The sequence below is a fragment of the Dysidea avara genome, chromosome 2 (assembly GCF_963678975.1).
Source record: "Dysidea avara chromosome 2, odDysAvar1.4, whole genome shotgun sequence".
Lineage (NCBI taxonomy): Eukaryota > Metazoa > Porifera > Demospongiae > Dictyoceratida > Dysideidae > Dysidea > Dysidea avara.
In genome coordinates, this window is record NC_089273.1 from 2,834,417 (window position 1) to 2,847,509 (window position 13,093).

Below are 13,093 nucleotides of genomic sequence, written 5' to 3' on the forward strand. Positions count from 1 at the left end.
TGGGTCTTCGTTAAAGTGACAATAGGCAATAGTAACATAACATTTTATGAATAATAGATGGGCGTGTCCTATTATGCGTAATGTACTAAAAATCTATTAAGGTGTTTTGATATGGTTTCGGGTAAGGGTAGAGGGTGGGGCGATTTATCAACGCACTAATGGTCCGGACTTGTTTAAAGGACCACTGCTCCACCCAGACGATCTATGCAGAGAGGGTATTATTAAAAGATCAGTGCAAGAGCAAAGTATAATAGAATCACATTGAAATCACTATCTCATTACTTTGTCTGATGTAGTGATTATGTCAGCATAATTTTGGGAAGCTGTCAGTGCTATAAGTGTGGTTTTGAAAACTGTAAGAACATGTGCACAATTTGTTAAATATGAGATGCTCTAATAGAGCAGTCAGAAATTCTAACAAGTGCAAAGAAAAACTAATTTAGGGATCATAGGAGTGTACCTGAAGATAGCATAAGTGACCAATTATCAAATGAGGTTTACACTTTACTTTTCATGAATATCTCCAGGAAAGCAGTAAAAACCTAACATTTTCACCAGGAGGTAGCACCTTTCTCGTAAAAACTATTGATATGAAACGCAGTAATAATTTACGTGTGTTCATGTTGTGCAGTATTTTTGGCACGCGCATTACACATTTTAACTAAAATTCTTGAAAATCATCCTATTATGCTAGGAGACTATGGACAATGACCTGTCATGGGGGAATTCTTTTGTAGCTGCTTCAACTTGACAATCATACCGCTGCATGCATACCTCCATCATATGATTTCTTATCTGGAAGCAACTGGTGTAGCTAAGTCTGTAACAGAGACTGTTAGTAAACTAGAATACATCGTGAACCTCATTGGTATAAAGAGTGTATAATATTTAATAGTTGAATATTTATAGTTTCAAAAGAGTAACTAGCTAACTTTCAGTGTTAATCACTTAGCTAGATAAGTTTATATACCCTTGTATTAGTCCATCAATTCATAGACTTTCAATGTAGTCTCTGGTAACCATTCTTGACTGCTCTATTAGTGTGTACTTTAGTGCAAGTAACTGCTCTATTAGATTGTTATAGTAGAAGGATCCAACAACGCTGCAAAGAAGCATTGCCGGTGCTGTGAAATCCAACCCGTATGTCGACATGACCTATATCAGGCATTTTCTGTTGGTTGTTCTCATTTTCCTAGAAATCTACTTATACCCCAGATCACCTCCCCACTAAACCAGTCACTACTATGGTTTTGTGTAATATTTCATAATAAATAGTGATGTCTGTCTAGGTGTTAAATCACCAACACAACCAGCTCTGTACATTTCCATCTCTGAAAAGAGGACAACCTCTTTGTTCTACCAAAGGGGAAACGAAATTCTTGGTTCTAAACTGTCCATTACAAAGAGGTGTCCGATGTGACTCAGTCAAGCTACAATAGTTCAGAGATGACAAGTCCTCCTGAAGACATGACTAGTAACCCACAGGAGGATGTACCATGTCTTACAGATAATTTTTTAAAAGCCTTTAAAGTATTATCTGAACCTCATTCACTATGTGAGACATCACTATGTGAGACATGGACAATCACTGCCTAAATTGCTGGAAAAATAGTATCGTCGTACCGATAATCTGTTCAATAATCAGTATCAGGTGATATTGGTTATTAGCTGATTAATCGGTTTTGATTAAATCAAAGCTGATATTAATCTCCACTGTGCTGTGTAGTATAATGATGTGGGGGAGGCTAGACATAAGTTATTTGGCATTTCAATTAAGTTATGTGTTGATGGTTTAGCAGTGACTATCAGGTTTCAGGCCATGCTCTGAGGTTTTAGGTTTGTATGTACATACTTGTCTCACTGTATAGCAGTAGTAAAAACCTGGCAAACATCAGTAGCTTTTGCTTGTGGTATACATCCAGCTTACAGTTTAGTCTACAATGAGCTGTATATCAATGGTTATGTCACTAATATTAGTCACTTAGTAATGATGAGAATGAGTATTAGTGATATTAATGTATATCAAATCAGTTATCAGTATCTGTTGCTTAATTCAGTTATTGGAATTATAGGCTAATTTTGTTATCTCTGCAACACACTTTACAAGGCTGCAATTTAGCAGCTACAGCAGCATTGGTTGGTGAACATAAAACTTTCACCACTACACATCACACTACATACCTGCACAAACCTGTTACACCACAATACTATAATCCTAACTGGGTAGTTGGAAAAGGCGGATACGGTCGGACGCGGACACAGACATTTTCAAAAAGGACTTTTACATTTATATAACAGTTATTTTCCATACCTAATGCTGTTTTTACAGTAGTCTTCGCCTCCAGACCCAGGCGTCGATCTTTTCATAGTGCTTATCCATTTATAAGCACACGTGCGAAGGATAGACTAGCACTCTAAAGACCATTATAGTGTTGTATACGTGCTCTAGAAATCTAATTCAGAGTCACAGAGATTAATCTAGCATGTCCCAACTTAATCTCGTAGGCCAGGTCCTTGAAATCCTCAACACTTGGTATAAGCGCCTGCGCCTTATACTAAAAGGCGTAAAATTGTGGATTTGGCCTGCTAAGCTAAGTTGCATGGGGCATACAAGTTAATCTCTACAACTATATAACTCTGTATTAGACTTTAGAACATGTGTACAACACCATTATGGTCTTTGGCATGCTGTGGAGTGCTGGTCTAGTCCTTCGCACGTGCGCTTATAAATGGATAAGCGCTATGAAAGGATCGACGCCTGGGTCTCGAAACGAAGACTGCTGTAAAAACAGCATTAGGTATGAAAAATAACTTACATAAATGTAAAAGCATATACTGCATAAATGTAAAAGTGCTTTTTGAAAATGTCCGTGTCCGACCGTATCCGCCTTTTCCAACCACCCATCCTAACTTGTTAAAATACACAACACCCATCATAACCAATACACTAACATTACCATATATGGCAGACCACTAACTACACATCTTTGTAAATTATAGACCAATGTAATCTATTGGACTTGGACTGGATAAATAACTATAGAGACCAGGGGTACTTTGTAAATATCAGAACAGGAAATCCACAGTTATGAAAGTCTCTCGTTTAACCAGCCAACTAATCCACAAGTGTGTCATTTGTGCACAAAGTGGCCAATTGCACTTGAAGTTTGTAGCACTACACACAACACAACAAACATACCACACACACACACGCAATCACACTCCCACACATTCACGCACACCCACACAGAGCCGAGCAATATCAACGATAGTACAATAGATCGTGATAGTTAATCATGAAGACAAAAGCAATAGCAGTGCATCACTATCATGATAGTAGCTAAGATTCGTGTGATCTATCATTAACATTTTAAACCTGTATATCTTTATCAGTGCTTTCTTCACTAACCAGTGTTACACTACACAAAACCATTTAAGTGCACTTGAAAGCATATTGAAATCAGCTGAAAAATATACTTACCAATACAATGGTTCAGACTGACAAATGGAACATACTAAAGCACTTGCTACAACTGCCATCTTTGAAAACGCTGAGTAATGTGGATCAGATTTTGTGGGAGCATGCATTAACATTTTTGTGTTACCTCATTGTCTGAGTCGTGTAATACAGACAACACCACCAACAGCAAACAGGCATAGAAATGTTTGTAAGAGGATACACAGAATCAAGCTGTCTTAAGAAATATCCACTTGGTAATACAGTTCAGAAACTATTGGGATACAGTAATCACTATCGTGATATTTGCTGAAAAACTATCGTGATGGTAAATTTTTATGATCACTCAGCACTACACACACACACACACACAGAGCATAAAAGCAGTAGCTATGGTAATAGAATGCCAATGATGCAAAAATCAGTATCTTTATATCTATGGCAACAGAATGCAAATGATGCAATGATTAGCAAAACATGTCATTGCACCCACAAACAATCAGCAAGCTGTGCAGTAGAATCCCCATAATCTTGGGATAGGCCAACAACCATGCTATACTATGACCCTTTCCTTTTCCTGCTCCCACACAAAAGAAAGAAAGAAAAGGGTCTGGCTATGCGAGACTACATCATTATAATGTTTACAGAGTTTTGCAAGCAAGAAGTGTCAAACAGTGCCACTGTGCTTGTTGGTGGAGCTGACAGTACATCAGAAATGGTCCAGTATCTTGTCATAGCCTAACAATTGTGGCATGTAGTGTGATAATGACCCACCTGTCCGCACACCAGCCTCACACCTGCCTGTACTCCACTTTTTAAATCTTCTGATGAGAAACTGAAAATCATCAAATATTTACCTTATGAACGAGATTACTTAGTCTCGCGTGGCCAGACCACCTTTTACTCTATCAATGGTTGAGAAAAACAAATGGTCTGGCCAAGCGCATGAAGCGAGACTAGAGACTACTACGGGTGGAGTAACAAAACATAACAGACCAACTAGGTGGATAATACATCCCGTACAAACACATCATAAACACTTACTACACATGCTCACTGATAATTTCATTTGGTATCGCTCCTGGTCACATTGCTCCAGGTTCACTTCCAGACCCGAGACCTCGCCCGAGACCTATCAATACTTTCCGGATATTACCTACACCAGTCTCGTGATTTGCCTTAGCCTCGTTTTCCTCAGGTCCTCGTCGATAACTGATAATCACTCTATAACAGGTGTTTGTGTGTGTTGTGTAGTATATTACAGTATGCGAGGGGTCCGACACGTATGGAATCTAGCATTAAGCAGGATTCAAATCCTTAAATCTTGGATATAATCCTTTAAATCTCTAAGGCTGAACGAATCTTTAAATCCTTATATTTCCTGAAATTCCGTAAATTTTTGTATTCTATTGCTCAATTCTCCGTTTATTCTTTGTACAAGATCGAGATACTTTAATAGAGCAGTCAACTGCAGCAGTTGAAACTATTCTAATAGAATATTCATAATGTTAAACAGATATTGAAGAAGAAAAAGCCAAAATATAATTCAGAATTCTTCAAATTTAGTAGATCTTGCACTGCTATTCTGTAATTAAATACTTTGTACAATTCTAGTGGTTTATTTCAATGTATTTCAAACTATTTGAAATACATTAAATCCTGGTTAAAATCCCAAATCCCTGCTGAAATTTTGCAAATATTGAATCTAAGGTCTTCGTGTCGGACCCCTCGACAGTATGTTGATTCTTGTTTGTGTTGTGTCCTCGTGTAAGGAAGGGTAGAGGGTGGGGCGACTTAGCAACCCACCAATGGTCCGGACTTGTTTAAAGGACCACTGTTCCATACAGATGATCTATGCAGAGAGGGTATTATTAAAACTGGTAAAAGATCAGTGCAAGAGTAAAGTATAATAGAATCACATTGATCACTATCTCATTACTTTGTGACAAATATTCTGATGTAGTGATTATGTCAACATAATTTTGGGAAGCTGTCAGTGCTATAAGTGTACTGTAAGAAAATGTGTGCAGTTCATTAAATATACAATACTCTAATAAAGGAGTCAGAAATTCTAAAAAGTGCAAAATTTAGGGATCATAGGAGTGTACCTGAAGATAGCATAAGTGACCAATTATCTAATGAGATTTATACTTTACTTTTCATAAATATCTCCAGAAAAGCAGTATTAACCTCAAATTTTTTCCAGGAGGTAGCACCTTTCTCGTAGAATATCTCATGTAAGTTTGAGCTGATTAGTGTCCATGTTACGAGTGGATTTCTGCATTCTGTATAATACGAAATATTGAACACCGCTACCTAATATCGAATGACCGTTAATTTCCGTTGATCAGTTATCAAACATTTTGCACCTTTTCTACACTGGTAACCTCAGTGCAACATACATATTCTTAATTATTATGTCAACATGTTAACTGAAGTACCATGATACTGTAACCGAAGTATAGTTTTTATACAAGCATGCACATGTAAGTTACAACAGTGAATTGTTTAGTGTTAAAGGTGTACAGTAAAAAGTCAGCACACTATGAACAATTACACAGTCTTATCATCCTTGTTTACAACAATCCCTTCTATACAGTCTTTATGGATACATCTTTCACTCAGGAAAATGATAAATAGTTGGCCAATTCTGCTGCCAAAGTCACACTCAAGTTGTAGTTCTTTCACGGCGATTCCTGTGTTCTTTTTCTTCATTTCTTTGTCGGTAAGCTCATAGACTACACTATTGGAATTCTCCATATAAACACCTTACGAGTATGTGGAATAATATTGTAAACTTCTGAATACATTACATGATTTTAATGTTTGATAATAGGTCACTATACTGGTGGACATTTAATCCCCAATTTAGTCGTGATTGAAGTAGGGATTAAATGTCCACTAGTATATCGTCAGGTGTAGGCAACTCCATGCACTTGTTTCATTGCCTTTAAAACTTAAAATTCCTATTTTTTCCTTATATATACTTGTTTGTTGTTTGTTTACCTTTTTGTACAATAATTATACCAGCGCATAACACATTAAAATACTTTACATCAGACTTGGTTTTATCTGAATGGGCACACCAACTTCAGTTACTGAAAAGTGGCAAGTGGCCAGTACAATTCATTTTTAGCTACAGGTATGTTCAACCCTTTAAACAATGTTACAAATGAAGAACCATATGAGAGGTACCTCTACAATCAATCCAGTCACTACAGAAAACACAGATGATTCCTGTTACAAACTTAGGGATGTTATCACTCGCTGAATCAACACCTTGAGCTGTCAACAAATGTAAATGCGACACAGAGGAGGAGAAAAAGTTAGTCCATGATGGATACATTGTACGTACTGTGGTATCACAGTTGGGCTGAAGTGATGTCTAACAGTGACTGAGTGATACTACCTGACTGACATACTTACTAATACCTTCAGACAAGTGTAACTCAACAACACCTATATAAATTATTACTATGGACTTGATTAGTCATGTAGTAGAAATATCTCTAAATAAAAGAGGTTCATATAGCTACACTGTACCTAATGGAGGCATTTCAAGTAGTATTAAAGACACTTTTGTGTTTGATTATATTTAACCAATACTGCCAAGGTGTAATGAAGATACTGTATTGTGAGGCTAGTTTACAAGGTTTTTTTTGAGACTCCGTGATCCTTGATATACAGTACTGGTAAACAGTTACACTAGTTAAACTGTTCTACTAGGACAGTCTGGTAGAATGTGAGAGCATGATTGCTAAATTATTCAACCAATCACTGCTTTAACTTTATCAACCACATGATGACATAAATCAAAACATAGAAATTTAAATGTTTGTGTTCCGTTACTAACTCCATTGGAAAGATACTGTATCTATGAATATAGTCATCCCTATTAGCTTATGAATTTCGGGATTCATGTGATCATGTGATGCACAATAGATAACTATATAAATATTATAGCATGTTGTATTGTGTTATGTTGTTACAGAGGATAGTGATATGGCTGAAAAGAAGAGGGGACCTACTGGAGTGAGTATACACTTATTATACTTGTATTGTGTATTGTGTTGTTTAAATGTCAAACCTATACAATGTGTGGTTGATGTATTAGTGTGTGAAATAATGTTTGGACAATGGACAATTACTGGTCAATTACACTAGTTGTCAGGCCATATTTTGTCAGGAAATAATGTCTTTATAAGTTGAGTGTGTGTGATATTGGCCAAGGAGGGACACCAAACATAAAGGTATTGGCATGTAATTTTTGTTGTTTCCTTGTGGTAACCACAAAGCCATTCCTAGGGTAAACTGTGAGGTTAACAGTTTACTATGTTGTACCAGCCTACTTGTCTCAGTTATGTACCTGTATTGTAGTAGTAAAATGTACGTACTTATAACCTGTTAGCCATTATTACCTTTTACTCGTGGTATTCACCTGTACATCTAGAATGAACAAGACATCACTGCATCTCTTACAATTTTGACCTTGATGATAAACCTCAATAATAAGGCCACTTTGTTTTGTAGCTACACTAGCATTGGTACCTGCCTTACATACAGGACCATCTCCACATGTGTTAATGCTGGACACAGAGACCAAGCAGTAAACACCAGCACTGCTCATGTAGGCATGTAGCATGTATGGTGATGTTACTTTTAAAGAACTTATGCCATCCCTCAAGGTAGGTAAAATCAGTGTATCCAGGGACCAAGGACCTGGGAACCTGCAGGAATCCAACTCTTCTTGGAATTTTATACACTTCACAACATTCTATTCTTGTACTAGGACAAGTAAGTAGTCTTGCATGGACAATCCACTTTTTCCCCATCATGGTGTCGCCCTTGATGTTTATACCAATTAGAAATTACAAGTGCCTCTGGAAAAGTGTCTGAAGCTGACTGCACTTTATATAGGCCACTTTCCTGCATGAGCATACGTACTAGTCTATTATGCCACCTAGCTACTAGACTAGTTTAGAAGCATTGTGCAAAATGTATGGAGTCTGGTTTTCGAGCTGCTGGAACTTGCTTAGTTTGACTTGCTAGTAATCGCTATGTACATAGAATATTTGTGTGCACAATATTTCTAAACTTTAGTAGCTAGGTGACATAATAGACTAGCATGCTCATTGTGCAGCAGGTGAATGGTTTGTGAATGCAGTCAGCTTCAAACACTCTTTCACAGGGGTAGGTAAAAACAGTGGACCCAGGAACCAAGGACCAGTAGACCCAGGGACCCAACTCTTCTTGGAATTTTATACCGTTCACAAAATTCTATATTTATACTAGGTACCTTTGCAAGTAGACTTGCATGACTAATCCACTTTTCCCCTCTCATACAATGTCTCACGCAATGTTTAAACCAAGTAGAAATTATAAGCACCTCTGAAAAAAGTGTCTGAAGCTGACATTTATAGGCCACTCGCCTGCTGCACAATGAGCACACTAGTCTATTATGTCGACTCGCTACTAAAATTTAGAAACATTGTGCAAATGCACCACGATGTATGAAGTCTGGTTGAATGTCGAGCTGTTGGACTGAAACTTGCTTAGCTAGTAATCGCTATTTCCTGTGAATATTTGTTTGCACAATGTTTCTAAACTTTAGTAACGAGTCGAAATAATAGATTAGTATGCTCATTATGCAGCAGGCAAGTGGCCTACAGTTTCAGACACTTTTTTTCAGAGGTGCTTATAACTTCTAATTGGTTTAAACATAGTGTGAGACACCGTGACAAGGGAAAAAGTGGATTAGTCATGCAAGTCTATGCTTGCAAAGGTACCTAGTATAAGTATAGAATATTGTGAAGGGTATAAATTCCAAGCAGAGTCAGGTCCTTGGGTCCCCTGGTCCCTGGGTCCACTGTTTTTACCTACCCCTTGCATAGGTACTTATAATTTTTGGTGCAAACATCGTGCGAGACACTCTGATGGGAAAAGTAGATTGACAATGCAAGACCACTTGCAGAGGTACCTATAGGACCCGGGGACCAAGGACCAGGGGACCTGCAGGAATCCAACTCTTCTTGGAATTTTATACACTTCACAGTATTCTATACTTGTATTGTATTAGTCCTACTGTTTTTACCTGCCCCATCCTGCATACTGAAATTAATTATGTAAAACAACAAAGTTATTTGTCTGTGGTTTTGACAGGAATGTAGCTCATTTATTGGGTGAGTCTTGCCTACCAGTGCCTTCAACGTGCTGTAAAGAACAAATAAAAGCATTGGTACTTGCTGTACATGTAGGGACAACAAATGTGACATTATTAGTATTCTATATTGCTGTGTAGCATACATGTTGATAGTGCTTTGAACATAATCCTTATGTCATCCATATAGTGACATAATGAACATGCAGGGTTAGTTGAACTACATGCAAGCTAAGGCCATTACAGGTGGTGTACACATAGCATAGTTTCTGTCTCTGCATGACATTTACCTTACTGTCAACAAAAAGAAACAAATGAACTTGTGCATAATTTAAAGGACATGACTAAAATGCGGAGCAGACTGGGAAAACAGACTCATAAATGAACTGGGAAAACTTATTCCAAACGTCTATTTACCACTCCTGAACAATATCAGATGCTGCAGTGACTGTAAATAAACCTCTGAACATTTTCTTGAAACTTGTATAAGCCGATATTAAGTAGAGCTGTATCGATAATCTGATCAGCCAAAATATCGGCCACCAATATTACCAATATCGGCATTGGTATAGAACAGTATCAGGACCGATATTGCTACCGATATTTATACAGCAATAGTTCGTATATAAATGGATTATAATATTGATTTTCTACGTTATTCATGTGGTTGTTGAGTGGCAGTGGCTTATTTTCACCCTACAGCAAGCGCTACGTTATGTGAAGCCATACAAATACATGCAATTCTAGTGTTTGTTGCTGGAAAGCTTATCAGTCTTAAACAAAGCAGTTATATATAGTACCTTTGTAATAAAAAGAAGAGTCACAGGATAACCAAGGAAACTTACTGTACCAGCCTTCACACAAGCCAATAAAATGCAAAGTAATGCAGAAATATTTGTTTAAGGCTTCATTGGAGTAAGCATAAAATGTTTGTGGGTAACCAATTGTTTGGATTGCACAATAGAAACCCAAGCCACCATCACCACAGGCATAGAGTGAGCAATGAATATATCCACATGTTGTTGAATAGTAGTTAAATGTACACTTTTGCATAGATTAACTATGACTTTTATTTGTAATGCAAATATCGGATCGACTATCGGTTATCAGCTTCTTTTGGTGGTATAGATATCGGATATCGGTACATGCCAAAAACCCATATCGGTACAGCTATAATATTAAGCACCACGCTTAAAACTGCTGTTGAACTTCATTCCTTCTGTGCTGAATTAAAAGTGCATTCTTCATGGCGTGCCACAGTTTTACTTCACCAGCTGGTAAGGCTGACTGCAACAATAAAATGTACTATAATAAATACCTTAGGATTAATGTTAATAATAACTACCTTAGGATTAAGGAAGAAAATCCATCCCTCCTGGAGGAAGACTGAGTGTAGCCCCGACTAGACATTGGGTGACCTGCAGTTCGATTCCTGGGGTTGGAGGGATTTTTTTCCTTACTTTTGCCCCTTTTCTGTTACACCTTTCCAGCTACTGTATAAGTCATTAAGTCTAAGTCCTTGAAACTAGATTAGGTAATCCTAAGGCTGCAGCACATGTTGTTGTAGACCTTCAGTGCTGGTCACTGTAAAGTGTTAATAATAAATACCTTAGGATTAAGGAAGAAAATCCATCCCTCCTGGAGGAAGACTGAGTGTGGCCCCGACTAGACATTGATAGACCTGCAGTTCGATTCCTGGGGCTGGAGGGATTTTTTTCCTTACTTTGGCCCCTTTTCTGTTACACCTTTCCTTTTCTGTTACACCTTTCCAGCTACTGTATAAGTCATTAAGTCTAAGTCCTTGAAACTAGGTTAGGTAATCCTAAGGCTGCAGCACATGTTGTTGTAGACCTTCAGTGCTGGTCACTGTAAAGTGTTAATAATAAATACCTTAGGATTAAGGAAGAAAATCCATCCCTCCTGGAGGAAGACTGAGTGTGGCCCCGACTAGACATTGGGTGACCTGCAGCTCAATTCCTGGGGCTGGAGGGATTTTTTTCCTTACTTTGGCCCCTTTTCTGTTACACCTTTCCAGCTACTGTATAAGTCATTAAGTCTAAGTCCTTGAAACTAGGTTAGGTAATCCTAAGGCTGCAGCACATGTTGTTGTAGACCTTCAGTGCTGGTCACTGTAAAGTGTTAATAATAATATTAATAATAATAATTATAATTCAACTATGTCTACAGCAATGACAGTGACAATTTTACCCGTGACTGCCATTACCTGAATTTATTAAACCTAATTTTAAGTGCTGCGTTTGTTGTTGGCCCGACCGCACTTTAAAATCATGGTTAAAAGCTTTTGTAAGACCTTTGTTGTGTGTAGTATTGTTTATGGGATGCTATGCTATGAGCTATACTGGTATTTAGGCTTGTTTGAATCAGTCCATTTATGAGTCCATTCTGCATTTTAACCATGTCCATTTGCAATTGTAGTTACTGCATGGCAAGCAAATGATCAGAACTTATTCTATGCTATGCACTTTCAGTATTAACGTTGTAGTGACACCTCTTGCCATACAAAACCCAATGCTGGTGTTTAAACATCATCATTAATTTTATTGTCATATATGACATTTAATGATCCTTTAAGCAGATCTATAGAGTGAAAAGATGTAAGCAGGATTAGTGAAATGGTTGAGCAATTGCACACATAGTTCCTCATTGTAAACTATGGTATCTGCACGGTGCCAGTAATATCATTTTTCAGGTGCACAGTAATACCTGCTCAATCATGTAAGTTGCTTCTTTGAGGTAAATCTGAACACAGTGTCATACAGATTAAGTGTGAAAGAAGCTATTACCTACACACTGGACAAACAGAAAGATGGACAAATATTCTGGCAATTTGCCTTCCCTACCACAAAAGTGCAATAAGAGTCCATCCCTATGATGTAAAGCAGTCTATGTGCCAGTGCTGAAAAACTGTAAGTGTAAGGGTTTGTGGATAATAAATTGTATGTAACAGATACTGTAGAACAAATAGGTGCATCGAAAATTTTTATAAAGTTATGACCTAGGCAGGGATCAAACCTAGGTTGGCTATAATCAAGGGAGGTACGCATATCACCTCAGTTGTTTGCCTGTGGGTTTGACAAGAATATTACTGTAGCTCAACTTTTCAGTGATCCTACCCTACACCAGTGTTTTCATCGCCCTATGAAGAACAAAGAAGAGCACGTATTGATTTACGGTACTGCTCTCGCATAATATCTCACTCACTCGCATACATGCAATTACAAGCAATTAAAAAACTCACTAAAAAGTTGACGTGGCACCTTTTTTGATCGCGAGTCTTCATCCCTCGAATCAACAAATGAATCTCCGCGATCAAAACAGGTGCCACACCCACTTTGTAGCAACTATTTTAATTACGCGTAATTGCACTCGGGTCTTGGGTGGTACCATACACTTGGGCAGCACCATACTACAACATCACTTAAGGTGCCAGGTGATATACATTTACACTAAAATTCCTT

The 13,093-nt window shown here is 37.7% G+C and overlaps 1 long non-coding RNA gene across 1 annotated transcript in view; it reads left to right on the plus strand.

The window, feature by feature from the left end:
- The window catches only part of LOC136246457 (uncharacterized), a 17,334-nt gene extending 7,535 nt beyond the window's left edge, over window positions 1-9,799 (plus strand). Inside the window, exons 2-3 of the long non-coding RNA XR_010696432.1 lie at window positions 7,449-7,489; window positions 9,617-9,799. This is a non-coding gene — a long non-coding RNA (uncharacterized lncRNA). The remainder of the gene's footprint in view (window positions 1-7,448; window positions 7,490-9,616) is intronic.
- The last annotated feature ends 3,294 nt before the right edge of the window (window positions 9,800-13,093 follow it).